The 16,531-nt window shown below is 45.5% G+C and overlaps 2 long non-coding RNA genes across 6 annotated transcripts in view; one reads left to right on the forward strand and one right to left on the reverse strand.

Moving 5' to 3' along the window:
• LOC113460205 (uncharacterized) overlaps positions 1–15,013 on the forward strand; it is a 41,027-nt gene extending 26,014 nt beyond the window's left edge. Inside the window, exons 1-6 of one of the 5 annotated variants that reach the window (XR_012580879.1) lie at positions 3,221–3,553; positions 3,643–3,858; positions 9,001–9,093; positions 10,097–10,212; positions 10,983–11,097; positions 12,313–15,013. This is a non-coding gene — a long non-coding RNA (uncharacterized LOC113460205). Of the gene's footprint in view, positions 1–967; positions 1,082–3,220; positions 3,859–9,000; positions 9,094–10,096; positions 10,213–10,982; positions 11,098–12,312 lie in introns of those variants that run through there. The other 4 variants (XR_012580880.1, XR_012580881.1, XR_012580882.1 and 1 more) reach the window with 4 other exon arrangements.
• On the reverse strand, positions 10,551–12,847 carry LOC113460206 (uncharacterized). The gene is made up of 3 exons (XR_003381980.2): positions 12,509–12,847; positions 12,288–12,393; positions 10,551–11,704 (listed from the first exon to the last, which is right to left on the reverse strand). It is a non-coding gene; the product is annotated as an uncharacterized LOC113460206 (long non-coding RNA).
• Positions 15,014–16,531: the final 1,518 nt, after the last annotated feature.

The following is a 16,531-nucleotide window of genomic DNA, read 5'->3' on the forward strand; positions in this document are numbered from 1 at the left end:
AACAGCAAGACACAAGGAGTGGGTGTGTTTGACACCTCAGTGAGGGAATGCAGACACTGAATTTATTTATGGCACATGTAATCGTGTTCTGACTAGCACTACCTTGACTGGCATTTTTAATGACTTCACAGGTTAAACTATTAAAATTAAACTGGGTATAGGTGTCAACTTAGGAATCCTCTCCCTGGGCCAGGATTAAGATACATGGATTAAATGAAATCACTGCAATCTAGCAGGTGATGGTTGTGTGAAGAACTGGAGAAATTCCCTCTCCATGCTTAGCAAATCTAGTCCAATTCACAGGAATGAATCTTGTATTTTTTTGAACTGAAACAGGAAATATAGCAATACAAATCAATATATTTCTGTTTTATTGGAACTACTTATGATATCAAATACAAGTAAGAACCCAGGAATATGTTACTGCTAAACAACATAAGCCTGTAGACACTTAAAGGAGGGCAAAGTAGCAAAAATAAAGAAAAGCTAATTAATCAGACTCCTAGTTCTGCTTGTAGGTCCCTGAAGAGATGGAAGGATAGGACATTTTGCTTTAAAAATGGTATCTACAGCACAATTATGGGTTTTCATCCATTGTTTTAGTGTATGAGATACACTGGTTGGAGTCTGTTCCATGTTAAGGAGTTTACAACCAGCCTGTCCCAACTTACCTTGACTCCCTGAGGCTGTCTTGGCATTTAGGGACTGTTATTGATCAGAGATGCCATCTTTTATTTGTTCTTGTATTTAAAGTTTGCATTTTTATTCCAGTTATTGCCTTTGCATGCATACATTTAGAACCAATCTGTTTTATTTCATGATTCAATGGGAGCAAGGTTTTGGTGATTTTTGTCCCACTCTTTTTATTCAGCACTTGTTTGCTACAATTCAGGGTTATGATTTCTGTCTCAGAAATGCCCTAAATATAGAACTGACTTATTTTTACTTCTTTATTTCACCTCTTAAGGTACATTCAGTGTCTTATTGGGAGTCCTGAAGATTTTCTTAAGTTGTCATCAGGAAAATAATTGGCAAGCTACAAATCATTTCCTGCTGTGGGGAAGCTGACAGTGGAAAGAAGGTAGGAGGAAACAGTTTCTCTGGTTTGAAATGGATGAAAGACCAAAAAATGACCCTACTCTACCAACATTATTTTCTTTCTGAAGATAGGGAATTTTTTCTTCCTTAGGTCTCCAGTGAGTGTGGAATTAATAAGAAAAGGATGAAGCATTGCTACTGAATCAAACACTGTAAAATCAGTTTGCTCAGTTTCTGTCCATGTTGTGCTTCCATTGTTTTCTTCATTAGGAAAAGTAAACACTTTTGTTTTTTGCTGTAATGTGTTATTTATGTTGTTGCTTTGCATCATATGTTCTGCAGGAAGCTTCTCAGCTTTTCTCTGTAGCTTTTGACATTTAAACACTGATCATCAAAGCAGTGTTGTGGAATTAGGATGTAACTTCAGAGGTTTTAGTGTTTGCTCTTTTAGAAATGCAAAAATACCAACTGACATCAGTTTAGAAGATTTAAGTTCCCTTTTGGCAAAGCTGTCAACTTTTGATATTTCTAGTCACTTTTCTTCCCCTAGCTCAAAAGGAGATGGATCCTTTCTTTTTGCCAATCTCTTGTTGATGTTCTTACAACATTATTCTCAAAGAATTCCAGGGAATTATAGTCTTGATTTGTGTGGCTCTATTTTACTCTAGATGACTCAGTACATAAAAAGAAATGGCCACTGTTCCTAGGCAAATGAGGCAAAAGTCTACATCATCCACCCTGTCTTCATGGCAGAAGGATCTAAACAAGTTATCAAAACAACTTAGATATTACCTATTTTTGGTGGGTTTTGGTTTTGTTTGGGGTTTTTTGTTTGTTTGGGTTGGAGGTTTTGGGGGTTTTTTAATTGGTTGGTTGGTTGGGGTTTTTTTGCTAGTTAGGCACAGGTGAAAATTTACATTCCTATCTTGTGAACCTTTTAGAAAAATATTTATTTCCCTATTGTTTTATTGTTTCTCAGACAGCAATTTTCCCATGGGCACCATCTCCCCTAATCCTTTGCTGAGTTTATCTCCAGTCTTTAGCAAAAAACTATAAAACTGAAAATTTCCTGGTGGAAAAAAAAATCAATCACTGCTTGATATATGATGCACAATGGAAGTAAGTGCTTGGATGTAAATCCTGTTTGGCATTTCTCTTACATTTTGAGAAGATGATTTATTCACTGAGCTCCTCTTTTGTACACTGAGCTGTTCTTTTCACACCTTTAACTCAAGTATTTCTGTTGTCTGCTTTGTAAAGTGATTTCCCACACAATTACATCAACACAGTGGAGGCAGGAGTGAGCATGGGTCAAAGCTTGATGCAGAGGGTTGGGAGACATTTTTAAACAGAGAAGAAGCCACAGTCCATACTCTCACATGTACACAGGAACAGAATTTCTCCTCATACACAAGGAAGGCCTTTTTTGACAGTAGCTGCATTAAAAGTATGAAAAAATCCTCTGGGTTTTCCCTGTGTTTCACCCCTAGCCCCCAAAATATTTTCTGCTGAATTTTTTTCTTGCTGAAAGTTTTGCAAGCATTTTTAATACCAGCTTTCCAAAAGAAAATCTGTGTAGTGCATGATGTTTATCAATGAGATGTTGTAGCAGACCTTTTCACATGAACCAAACTGATTGTGAGTGATGTAATACTGGATGTATTATGTACTGATGGGCAGCAGGAACACTTGGAAGTTTTTGTGGTGCTAATCTGTAAATCAGGGTACAGAGAGGAACATTTGTCATGCTGAGGGGTAAATCCAGTGTCATTGCATGGATTATTTTACTGGGTTTAGTGGGGACTTTTTCTCCAATGATCATTTTATCTGGATTATCAACCTGGCTTGCTGCATCAGGATATTTGTGAAATGGACATAATAGCATTTGTAAGAGCTCCCACATAAGGGGAGGAGGATGTGCACCAGCCTCCCTCTGGTGTAACAGCCTCTGTTCACACTTGACCAAGGAACCTGGAAAACCGGAATTGAGAACAACAATAATCAAACTCTTTAAAAAGTTGGACCTTGAATTTGTTGAAGTGCACTGGGTATTGCAGGAACAGGAATGTTAAATACCCCAACAGGTTTGCAATGAGCTCCAAGAGAAACTCACTGCCAGGAAGGCTTTGTGGATGTTCTTGTGCAGAGTGATGCTGGCTGGATTATTGCCAATGCTGTGAGAAGTACAACTGAGTCAGCCTAAGGTTTCCTAGTTCACTGAAGCAAGGGACATAAGGCAAGCTTGCCTTCTGACAATAGCATTACAAGGTCATTTTTCTAGTTAAGATTTAACAGTATTTGTGTTTTCTGTGCTGCTTAATTAATTAAGCAACTGTGATGGTGCTCAGGCTGCAGATCAAGTCCAGCAAACAGGAAAGAAAGTGAATCATGACTGGACTATTAACTCAAATGAGAGTCATGAGGTGTTCTAAGCCTATTTTCTATTGGAGTTTTGGGCTTTGAAACTCATGTTGAATCAGAGCAAGGTTGAACTGTAAATTACAGCCTGATTCAGGTAATTTTGATTGCTGTATAGAAATTCCTAAATCAATTAATGCTATTACAGGTAGACAGAACAGCTAGATCATATTCCTACATTTTCAGATGTTGCCAAAGGTGTGGATAGAAAAGCTGTAGTTAGAAACTGCAGAGTGACTTGGAAACTGCAGGCAGCCAAGAAACTCCTTGTGACAAGAACAACCTCCTTTGTTCCAAATAACCTCAGAAGGGGCCACAGGTACAAGCAGAACTCTGCATGGAGCTGATTAGCTCCCATGTCAGTGGAGTTTAATCGGACTGAAAGAGTGTGGGCACAGTCAGGTGAGTGTGGAACCTTCCTTGAACTGGTGAGATTCATTAACTTTTGGTGCTGTGATTTATGGTGCCACTGACAGGAATGACACTGCTGGGATCACTTAATTTACCTTTATAGGAGACCTTGTACTGAGCAATTGTAAAGAGTTATTGAAAGTTCCCTGTCTCCTACTGGTTTACAGTGTGCATAAGTAGAAAAAAAGGTTATGCTAAACTCTTATTTTTATCTGGATTTCCATGGGTGGTCCTTATGCTGCTTTGATGGTTGTGCATGTGAGCATAAATCTTCAAATGATCAGTTTTCACATAGTGTCACCTGACATACTTTATTAAAATTTTGGTAATATGCTAATTATATTTGACAGAATAAACTCCAAATTTTTATATCTTCTGATACTTTTATACATGTGAATTTAATTGTCTCTTCTTGTTCTGCTACCAGAGTTGTTCTCAGTCTTGTGTTCTCCATGCTGGTTTTACAGGACATTGAAGACTTAATTGTCAGTGTGCAGTTACTCATTTTTCATTCAATCACGTGGTATTGGTGTGTTAATGAAGGAAATGGAATGGGATGATGGGGCCTAATATATTAAAAAAACCCTTATGATAAAGGTTTGTTTTTTAATGTGACAACTAAAACTAATTAATCTTTAGACCACATTTGAATCCAGTGAGATTTAAAAGTTTCTTTAAAGAAATCACTGTAACTTAAAAATGTGTTTTGTTAATTTAATGGTTTAATACATTTAAATTAGCTAAGTAATTTGAAAGAAAATTACTTTGCCATCACTTTGAAACTTGTTTCCATTGGTTTCTAATGGGACTTGAATTCTTTTCCAGATATAATCTGTTTCATGAGGGTGGCTCACGTTGCAATAATCCTTCTCATTACATTTCTAGGACTTAACTCCTTTATTCCTTAATAACACTCTTGGCAACTGGTACAGAGCAGTGTCCTGTTCCAGGAGTACTCTGCTTTTTAAAAATAGTACTGAAGCTCTGTGAAGTTTGCCTAAGGGTTCTTCTTGATGACTAAACTGAGAATTATCAAATACCTGCAATGTTTCCAGCATGCAGAAGAGATATCAAAATCTCTGGGTTTGTTCGCATTTCCCGGACCTAAGAAAAATGTCTGCGGGCTTGGGGAAAATAGTTCTGTCTTTGGTTTTTTGGTTGGTTGGTTGGGTTTTTTCAGTAGTAGTTGTTGCACAAAGCCTTTCCAAAACAGCTGAGTGGGGCTGCAGCACAAACTTAAGTCAAGATTTCTGTATGCAGAGTTTCCAGGTTGACGTTTCAAACCCCTGCAGTTCACACTGGGAGAAATCCTGATGGTTTCTTGCTATGTTAGAATATTGTTTCCAGTCCCTGGTGCTGGCTCACAAATGTCTGGTTTGTAGTGTGTTCAGAAGGACTCCTGCTCCTCAAGCACACTGAGGATGGTGTACCCTTTGTAGCCTTTGTAGCTCAGTGCTGTTTCCAAAGCTGCATTTAAGTAGATGTAGCTGATTCTGCAGTGTGTGAAAGGACAGCATGCAGGGTGTCTCTTTAGACTGTTTGTGTGGTTTTTCTTTGGCTTGGAAAAGTGCAGTGAAAGGGCACGTGACAAACTTGCCTTCCTTGCTGATGGCAAAGGCTCTTTGGAAAACTTGCAATCCAAGCACCATTCCACTTCAACTAAGCAGTGTCAGAAAACAGCCTTGTCCCATCAAACATGGAATAATAATATTATGTTGCCTTTGTTAATTTGATCAGTGTTTTTATAAATTGATTTCTTTAAAGAATAAAGGAAAATGAAGAGTCTCTGAAGATAGATTCTTAGATTGATTTAGAGATAAACACTTTTTATGAGTTGTTCTTTAGATTTCTCCATTAATTTAGGGGCTTGTTTTAACTATGTTATTCCAGTTTTTCTCACATTTCCTATGTCAGATTCTGTTTGCATGTCATTGCTTAGGTAGCCTAAAATAGTGGGATGAGCAAGCTCTGGGCATACTCAGTGGTTTGTATTCTCCTCTAGTTAGAAAAAATAAGGCCCCTTTTCTTCCATGAACCCTATTTGTTTGCATTACAGACAATAGCATTACAAGCTCATTTTTCTAGTTAAGATTTAACAGTATTTGTGTTTTCCTTGCTACTTTATTAATTAAGCAACAGTGGTGGTGCTTAAGCTGCAGATCCAGTCCAGCAAACAGGAAAGTGAACCATTACTGGACTGGTTCAGTTTTTTATTTACTCAACTCAAATTTATTTATTATATATACTCAACTTTTATTTATTATATATTCAATTTATTTATATTTATTATATATTTATTTATATAAATTTATTTATATTTATTATACATACTCAGTGTATATACTCAATTTATTTATTATATATACTCAACACAATTTATTTATTAACTCAAATGAGAGTCATGAGGTGTCTCTATTGCTTGTATTGCTGCATTGCATGTGGTTTGAAAAGAGGCTTTAGGCCAAAAACATCTGTGTGATGGAAAGTGATCCTTTCTGAGCAAAGTGTGGGAACAGCATCTTTCTGATGGAAAGATGTTTTCCCCTATTAGTTACTAACAGTTCCACCAGCCTGTGGTGCAGATGCTCACCCATGTATTTGCACAAGCTCCATAAAACAGGATGTTCAGAAATATAGAGGAAAATGTGAATAAATTATGAATATGCAGAGCCAGCCACTGGCAGTGTTTTCTGCTTCTGAGAGTGAGAGGCAAATGATGTTCTTACTAAAATCTAAGTCAGAAATGGCTAAAATTAGCATTTATATACAGCCAGAAAATATATGTCAGGTTTAAGTGGGTGGTGGAACTCCAAATTGAGCCAGTAGTTAAACTCAGTGCTGTGATGAATATAACCTACTGAATTAATCATGTTCTTTGTCCATTGAGGCAAAATGTTACTGGGAACTAATCCACATGAAGGATTATCTAAAAGGCAGTTTTAGACTGCTCTGTAAATCATGCTGTAAGGATCTGGAATAGTCCTCATCCTGGTTACAACTGTGTTTGTTATCAAGGTCATTTATAAATGGTATGCTCTTGGCAGCCAGTGATGGTGTAACTCTCCTCTACCAGCAGTAAGGAAATTCCAAACTCTAGATCAAATGTATAATAAAATATTTACTACAAGGCACAAAGACTTGGTTGTGTGGTTTTGGGGTTTTTTTAAAATATAGCTATATACTTGCAAATCTAAGCTGAGATGTACTGGTTCAAAACCACCAAACCCCAACATCTGTTGTTCTGAAGGGTGTTTTGAGTTCTAAATCTGTAGCATGAGTGCATGTTGCTGCACCCAGTGGTTTTGTTCTTGCTTCATTTTGGTTATTGCATCCCTCTGTTCATCTGGTAACTCGGGCACTGGGTAACAGCAGTATATTTGAGCTGCTTTCTGTATTGTGTTGGATTCAGTGGCATTGGAGCAATTGGCACAGTAGTGTTGAGCTCACTGGGAGCGTGAGGACTCACAAAGCACTCAGCAGGCTCTTCTGAGGCAGTGGGTAGCACCATTGCTGTCACAATGTTCAGGTGCTTGTCCTGTCTGGGGGTGATCCCTTGCTTGCCACGCAAAGAATTCCTTTCCTCCTGTGTCTCCAACCATGGGAGTTGGCTTGGGCTGTGTGGCATGGCCAGAACAACAGCTTTGGTTTGATGCTCCTGATTTAGGCTGAGCTGTTGGAACACAATGCTTCCCAGCAAGCACTCCAAGGCAACATGATTTTCATAGCTTATTATCCCCTTTCCCATTTCCTGTCCCCTTTTTCCTGCTGGCATATTTCCCTGTCTCCTATCCAGTCTTTTCCTTCTCTTGCTTTTTATCTTGGTCCCAGTTTTGCTGCATCTACACCCAGATCTGGCATTTCTGATGCATTACCTAGATAATCCCAGTCTTTTTTGCTGCTACTGGTGCAGTTACACAAATGCTGCTGGCCTCTACTCTCCAGAAAATCCCCAGCACTCTCCTTCAATTATCTGTGGAATGAATCTCTTTTTCATGTAATTTCCACATTCCTACCTGTGAAGCCCAGTTGTTCTTTCATTTCTGCTATTTGTGCCTCTTCTCACCTGTGGCATTTTTCCATGCCATGCTCAGCTGATTTCCATGTCCCTGCAGCCCTAGTAGGTATTTAAGACAAACTCTCTCCTTCTGCTATGCCTTTTCCCAGGTGGAAGGGCTTCTCAGGGCAAGAGCCAGTTTTTTGATCATTCAAAATGTCTATAAAAGGCTTTTTCCTTGCCCAGCAACCCAGAGAAGTGAAATAAAACTGCCATGGCAGGACACTGAGCACTGAAACTGAACTGAAAGGTACTCCAATACTTCATCACTGCAGTTTAGTTATTTTCAGAAAAAGCTTAAATATTTTGTGATTCATGGCCTTCCTGCTGTCTCAAAAGTTGTGCTGTCATTTCTACAGAGATTCTTTTTCCAAGGTAGCACCAATAGGTTTCCCAGGCTAACATAATGATTCTGCTTGGTATCCACAAGGATTAGAAGTGGTCTTTCAGAATAGTAGGTAAGAGAAGGATCAGTTAAATTACTGATCAGATGAACTGGATAGAATAAAGACACATTAATATTTAGAAACCAAAAATTATTATGTAAATATTGATAGTAATAATAGTTAATATTAATACTTTTAGTTAATAGTTAATTGTAATAGTTTAATAAATAGTAATTAGTGATTTTAGTTTAATAGTAGCAATACTTTTACTCACATAATGCCCTTTTTAGTAACTTCAAAGGAAGCAAGAGGAGTTTTCTTTAAATTATCTCACTTTTATAAGTTTTTTCCCTTAGGCACAGCCTCTGGGTTTATGGGCACAGGAGGGAGTTTCCAGCAGGAGCTAAGGCGTTTCCTTTGCTGTGCCAGCCCCAGCAGGGCTGTGGGAGGCAGAGGCTGTGGGAGCCGGAGCTTTGCCCCTGGCCCGGGGAGTCTCTGCTGTGCCAGCCCAGCAGAGCAAACGTTTGTGGTTTCACATCCCGTTCCAAGGAGCTGCCGGGGCAGGAACGGGGATGGGCACGGAGCAGGGACGGTGCCGGGCACAGGGTGACATCCAGAGGGTGCCACCAGCCCGTCCCTGCTGCCCAGGCCGGGCTGAGCAGGCTGGTGACCGTCCCTGCGTTTGCTCCGCAGGGAGAGGAAGCCAAGCCTGGCGAGGAGGAGGATGAGGAGGTGTGGGAGGATGGAGACAGCGGCCACCAAAGGCTGGGGAAGGCCCAGTTCCAGGTAGGAGATGCTGCCTTCCAAGGAGAGGGACTTGTCTGTCCCACTGGAATTTGGGGTGTGAGGCCAATGGAACAAAGGGGTTGATTCCATTTTCTTACATGGGCCAGGCTGTGCTTGAAACAGCCCAAGGCAGCAGAGAGCTGGAGTCATTTCCTAGCAGGGAGCTTGACTTGGAAGCTGCATTCCAAACATTGTCCACATTTATTTTATCTACCACATGGAGATGCCTAAGGAAGGTGGGGTGTTCCTAACAAAAAAACATCCCAATTCATCTGTGGTAGAGAGCTTAAAGTGTGAGTGGAGGTGCCTTTAGGACACTCCAGTCCCTTAATATATGAATGGAATTGAAATGAAATATCCAGATCCTGACAAGCTTGTGTGAACTCCAGAGCCTCTGCAAGTGTTTTACAGCCAGGGAGGGAGACAAGAGTCTGGAGTCTCTCCCCAAAAACTGGCTGCTTTTTGTTTGACCAGGCATAGGAATGATTGTGGATTCCCTGGGGCTGTCCTTATGGAGAAAGGTTTATTTATGCGCCCTGGGTTTATTCAGGGTCTCTTCACAATGATGGAAACTGATTTCATTGAAATGCCAGAGGTGCCCAATGCTTTCCCCAGGCAGAGCTCAGAGCCAGCCCTATGGGAAGGGGTTCAATGCCCATTTTCCCCATCCCTCCAGGCAGCAGCACTGGAGCACTTGAGCCAGACATGGCCAAGGTGCCCAGTGCTGGCAGGAGGCAAATCCAGGGCAGTGGGAGTTTGCACTGCTCCTGGAATGCAAGACCTGGAGCTGTGCTTCAGAGAGCCCAGGAGATGCTGCCTCACTCAAACCTTGTTTAAAGCTCAGCAACCTCCCTGCTCCCTTGGCATTATTGCTGCTCCCTTTGCTGCTCTTCCTTATTATTGTTATTGTTGTTGTTGTTGTTATTTATTGTTGTTGTTGTTACTGTTGTTACTGTTATTACTATTACTGTTATTGTAAACTCCCGCTCCATCTCTTCCACAGCCCTTTGCTTCCCAGAGGTGTGCTTTAGGAAAGCCCCTCCAGCCTGGGCAGGAGCTCCTGGCTCCAGACACGTTCCCAGTGCCCAGGAGCAGCAGGACCTGTGCTGTTCCCAGCAGGTGAGGCAGAGGTGCCTTTCCTTCCTTCCTTCCCTGCTGCACTTTGGCTTTTTGAGGGGTCTCTGGGAGTCTGAGGGAGAAGTTCTTTGTCACTCCAGGGCAGAATTAGCCCTGGTCCCACTAAAAGCAGGAGGAATTATTTTATCCCTGTGTTTGGATACACATCTTGTGTTTTCTCTCTGTTGCTGACACCGTGTGGTGAAGCAGCAGCTCCCAAATTGTCAGTGCTGCTCCCTGGAAGAGTTTTCATTTGTAGAACCGCGAATTCCCTGCTGGAATCCAGTCACAGCCCCCAGATCAATGTGCAGTTTAAGGTCTTACACCCTGAGCAGGACAAGTTCCTGTCTCTAGACATGGAAAATGGGGGAAAACTCAGACTGGAGTGGGGCCAGGATGCAGAATGGGGCAGTGAGGCAGTGTGCTCAGCCCAGGCTGGGGCTGGCACAGGGGCTGTTCCCTGCTGGATGACACCTGTGTGGAACAGATCCTCCTCTTCCTTTGTCCAAAGTCCAATGGCAAAGGATTCAGGAACTCACAAGTGCGGCCTGGAATTAAAACGTTCTGTTAAAATTAGGCAAAGAATGTGATAAGAAAAAATGGGCATCCTTTTTGTGTATTAGAATAGTAGGGAATAAAATGTTGACAAGGGGCACTTTTATTTGGTGTCACCTTTCATGTTTTATGGAGTGAGCAATCAGAACAGAATTAGGAAAGCCAGGAGCCTTAGACTTCCAGAGTGGACCTAATTTCCATTTTCTCCTCTCTTTCAGGACAGGAAAAGCCACTTAACTCATCCCATCTTTGCCCAGAGCTTTGGAGTTTGAGCAGCCAAACCCAACGGGCTCCAGCTGCACTGGAGGGTCCCTGGTCCTGCCGTAGTGTTGGGTGAGTCCCCAGCTGTCCCCAGAGTGTCACAACTCAGAGGGATCTGCCCTGGTTTCAGGCTGTCCCTGCAGTCCCCGACGCCTGAGGCCCAGAGAGAGCCCTGTCCAGAGGGGCTCTGTCACCTTTGTCCCCTTGCCAGGAATGCTGGCAGCCCCGGGAGCAGCCGGGAGCTGGGGCAGTGTCTGGGGCTGAGCCAGGGCAGGGCAGGGCTGGCCCTGGGGAGGTTGGCCCCCCACGCTGGGCTCAGGCAGGATCGGGGGCACAGATGCTGCACTTTGTGCACCCCGAGAGTTTCTGTCCCCCCGGGCATTTCCTGCCGGGCTGGGGCAGCGCAGGGAGCAGAATTAACCCTGCAGCTGCCGTGGCCATTGCTGGCCTTGGGCTCTGCTGTGCCATCCCAGCGTGGCCATTTGCTGCTGCCACTGCCACCCCTGGGGCTGTGTCCTCCTGGCAGCCCTTCCCAGCCCAGCAGGAGCTCCAGCGGCGCCTCTGGGCCTGTTGGGAGGGTTTGCTGGGAATGGGCCTCAGCCCTGGGAGGATCCTTTTGTTCCAGAGCAGACTCCAGAGCTTTTGGGCTTCTCAGCTTCAGGGTTGGATTGGAAAAGTCCTGAAAGGAAGAAATAACAATGAGGTTTGTGCAAGTGGTGCTTTCAGACCCCACCTGGCAGTCTGTGCTTTGTGTGGGAGGTTGTTGTGCACTGGCACTGCAGGGAATGAATGTCCCCTTCCCAGTTCAGCCCAGCAGATCCCAAAGGCTCTTACAGGAATATTTATCCTTTCCTTCCCTGGTGTTAATTTAATCTCCACCTGCTGTGAGCCATTCCTTGAGTTCTCCTGGAGAAACCCTCACAGCAGAGGAGTTTGCAAAGAGCCCAGAGCTGTGTTTGGAGCAGAGAGAGCTGAGAGCTGCATCTGCCTGTGCTGCCCCAGCCTGGCAACATCCCCATGGAACAGCCTGGGCAGAGGGGATCGGATGGAGCCAAATCCCTTCATGCAAGAGGTTTTCTCCTGTGCAGAGCAGGCAGGGACAGGCAGTGAACTTTGGAAATCAGCTCATTTCCCCAGAAAGCATCACTCCCATCAGCATGAGTGACAGGACCTGTGCCCACTGCTCAGGAGTCACCCAAATCAAGGGCAAAGGTTGGTTTGGGTCTGAGAACTTGAAATAACTTTGAAAAAGAAGAAATCACCTTTTTCTTCTTTTCTTCTTTTCAGATGCTGGAATTGCCTCTGTGGATGTGCACTGAGCTCTCACTGCAGGGAACTGCCAGGCCTTAATGGTTGTGAGTTCATTTTCTTCTCATTGGGGAATTGGAAATAATTATTAATTATTTTTAGTTAATGGTAATAGTTTGTAGTAATAGTAATTAGTAATTTTACATTAATAGTTAGTAGTAATACTTTTACTCACATAGTACCCTTTTACCCTTCAGAAAAGTTTTCTGAAACCTTCTCCCTTTGGTGCTCCACTGTGTGTGACAAGGACAGAGAAAGTGAGCAGAAGAGCAACCTCAGGCTGGGGAGGGGCAGGAGAAAGGCATTGTAGGCAAAGGGACCTTCTTGGCATCACCAGGGCACCTGTGGGGAACAGAATGGACACTTTGAGGGCAAATGGAGGTGAGGAGTGGACAGTTTGGGACAAAATCTGAGTTCATCTACAGGGAAATATATCGGGGATATTTCTGAAGGAAAAGCTGAGGTAATGAGTTCACCCACCTTGGCCCAAGTTGTGTTTGCACAAGTGGGACCAGAGGTGAAGGTCAATCCAAAGCCAACCCTGCTCAACCTCTAAATCTCAGGATAAACTCTACAAGTTGCCCATTGAGGGACTAAAAATTTGTAAGAATGAAAGCCAAGAGCATTAGGAAGGTTCCTGGAAATGCCATTACAATATTGTCATAGCATCTTTAACAGATCTTTAAGCTTTTTTGACAACAATGTATTTCTCTGTTGGGATTATTCACTCTGTGGGCTTTGTGGTTTGTTTGGATTTGAATTCCCTCACGGTGGCCCTGACACTGCTCAGGAGCTGGTAGGACAAACAGTCAGAGCTCCTGGCAGGGGCAGGGTGGTTTCCTGAAGAGTGGATCCAGCTGCTGCCCACCAGCCTGGCCACGAGGGATCTGCTTTGGCTCCTGTCTTCTTCCAGGGCAAGAATGATTTCAGCTGATTCAGATGAGTTTCCAGCAGCCTCATCTCCCAGCACTTCCTGGGCAGCCGATCCCCTCTCCTGCCCAGCCGGCGCCAACTGTGCGGGAATTTGTCCCACCAGCAGCAGGACAGGAGCACTCTCACCCTGGGCCCGGGATTGTCCTTTTGGGGCATGCTGGCTACTGGGATTTAGAGAATTCCATGCATTTGGCTGCTGAAATTTCCCAGCCCAGGGGCTTTGGATGACAGGGCAGCACAAAGATTGTTCCCTGTGTGGTGCCTAGATTTGGGGTTCAGTATCAGCTTTGCTAGTTTAGAGGAATTATACCTATAGCCCCCCATTCCCTGCTGAATTTCTACTGGAATAACTTCCCAGTGCCTCCTGCAGCATGGATATCCATGGATATCCTCATGCAGCATGGATATTCCCACACAGAGCTGCCTATTGAACACCAGCTGTGCCAGGAACCAGCAGAGGCTCCAAGGAAGCTCAGTGGGATCAGGACAAGGACAGGCTGATATTCCATAGCATTTGCTATTTATAACTGTGGTGGTTTGACCAGGAAGGAGTGGGAATTCTGGGAAGCTGTGGTCAAACCAATGAAGGTTTTGGGTTTGAGACTGGCACCCAGTGTAGCCAGTGGGGTTTGGACACACCTCCGAGAATACACAGGGGTTAAAAGCAGGGCACTGCCCTTGGCACTTTCTCTTTGGGACGTCGCTGCGAAGAGGTCAGATCTCTCCCCCGTCCAGACCGCTGCTGCTGGGCGGGGGAGGGGCAGCCACGTGGTAGGCCCGGGGCCTGGACAGAGATGGGGGTTGAGGGGGCTTCGAGGATGGAAGGGTGGAAGATCCCAGGGAGTCAGCCCTCGGGCAGCCATCCCCCCCCAGGAGAGAGAGAGAGAGAGAGAGGAGAGCCGGCGTCTGAATGTGATAGCAGCCGCCCAGGAGGAGAAAGGGGAGGGAAAAGTGCAGCCTGGCCGGTGGAGCAGCAGCACCTGTGGGAGTACCAGCATTCTACCAGCATTCTGAGATAGACAGAGACTGAAAACTTTTAACCCTTTCTTTCATGATTGGGGCCTTGCAAAAATGCTAATCCTCCTCGAAGCTGAATAAGAAGGTAGATAAGAGATGAGATGAGACAAGGACCTGGCCCGAAGAACGTGGAGATGATTGGATGGGGAGAGATGATTTGGAGTGGCCTTTTGGCTGGACTTTTCTTGTGGCCATGGACTCAGTTGTTCCTGTGACACAGACTGCATTTAGGGGGAGGCAGTGCCTCAAAACCAGGAGGGTTCATTCGTGAGGACCCCCCGGCCCCAGGGGGTTGGAAAAATATGGGGGGGACAGATGTCCCAAAGCAGAGACTGTGCCTTTTTGGAGTGAGACAAGGCATCCTTGAAAGACAACCCTAAAAGCAGCTCTGGTCCATGCCGTCAGTGGTGAGAGCACTGGGCACGGAAGGAAGATGTCACAAGCGGCAAAAGGACTTTTTCCGGGCGGTGCCGAAGTGACAAGGAAGCACACGAGGTTTCAGTATGTTTCCAGGAGAAGCCTATGGAACAAGAAGGACTCCTTTCCTCTTCATGAACTGCAGTTTGAGTATACTAAAGTGTCGTGCCGGGCTGGGCAGTTGGTGTTTTGGGAGAATGTATCGGATTGGGAAAGTCAGGGAGTGGGGAGGAGGAAAGTTTTTTTGTAAGGTTTTCAATTTCTTTTTTTTCTTTTCCTGTAGTTTAAGTAATAAAGTGTTCTTTATGTTTAAGTTAGAGCCTGTTTTGCTTATTCCTGGTCACATCTCACAGCAGACACCAGGGTGAGGAATTTTCATGGGGGGCACTGGCTCTGTGCCAGGCTCAAACCATGACAATAACCCTCATCACCCAGCCAAATGTTTCCCCACAAAATTTTCCACCTCTCTACTACTGATAGCCTCATTTTTACCTCAAAATTATCATTTTATCCATGTTCCCGGGGGCATTGAGAGAGTTCCCTGGAATTCCGTGGGCTCCACCCCTGGGCTCGGGCTCCCGCTGATGTTTTACAGCAGCCCAGGGCAGGAGTGGCCTCTGGGAGTTCTCTTCCCTGAGGAAAGGGATGCCCATCCCTGCCTTCAGGGCACCTGCAGCGTGACCCACCTGTGCAAGCTTCCCAGCAGTTCTGCAGTTCCAGCTGGCTCCCTAAAAACTCCAAACTTCATCCAAACAAAACTTCATCTAACTCTAACCTTTTGTTTTAGGGCACCTCCGAGGGCCTTGCTTGGGACGGAATTTCTGTGAGGGGAATTCCCTCGGTTTTAGGGCTGCTGCTGGAGGGTGTCCCCAGGCTGGAAGGGAAGGGACTGGAGTGGCTGGGACACCCCTGGTAGCAGTGTGGGAGCTCCAGGAGGTGGCACCGGGAATTGCTGTCTGAGCTCCCTGCAAACCCAGCGTGCAGCACTCCCGGGCAATGGCAGCTGTTCCCTGGGGTGTTTTGGGGGGTCAGGGGGCTCTGTCCGGGCTGCAGCAGCTCCGGGGCCCGCTCAGAGCAGCCCCTGGCCCGTGCCCATCCCAGCGCTGCCCGGGCATCCCGTGCCCGCCCCGGGTGTGCCCGGCACGCTGCCCGCACGGGCAGGACGCTGAGGCGCAGCTCCCGCCCTGCCCGCACCGGGGGCAGGAGGGGCCGGTTCCGTCCCGGGCTCGGCCTCCTCCCGCCCCGCGTTCCCGGCCGGCCGGGACACACGGAGGGAGCGCCGAGGGACGTTCCTGGCAGGGAGCAGGAGTGCCCGAGGGCTCCGGGCAGCTCCGGGCCTGAGAAGCAGCGCCGGGCTCGGCCCCGCCGTGATTTGGGGCTGTGAGCGCTCACCTGCAGGAAACGCCCCTCGGCAGGCGGGACCAGCCCCGACACTGCAGGAGAGCTTCGGCCTGGGACCAAGGGAGCCCTCAGGGCTGGCCTTGCTCGTTTCTCCCTGGAAAGGGACACGGCATCAGCACCTTTACAGCCATCAGGGAAATGCTGGCAAGGGCAGGAAATCAGGATTATGGAAAGAGTTTTGTGCTGTTGTGTCAGATGCCGACCAGTTCTACCCTAGAGCCATTCCAGAGGCTGGTGTGCAAAGCAGCGTTAGCAGAACAGGTGCTGATTTTCCCAGGAATTCCCTTGCTGGTAGCAGCCATTCCCATCCCAGGCAGGACCTTTCTCGTGACCCTGAGATTGGCTCAGGTGCTTGGAAGGCCAGGATTCCGAGTTTAATGCCCACATGGGCCAGTCACCTACCATCGTTTCACTTGACGATCCTCGGGGC

The sequence above is a fragment of the Zonotrichia albicollis genome, chromosome 6 (genome assembly GCF_047830755.1).
Source record: "Zonotrichia albicollis isolate bZonAlb1 chromosome 6, bZonAlb1.hap1, whole genome shotgun sequence".
NCBI lineage: Eukaryota > Metazoa > Chordata > Aves > Passeriformes > Passerellidae > Zonotrichia > Zonotrichia albicollis.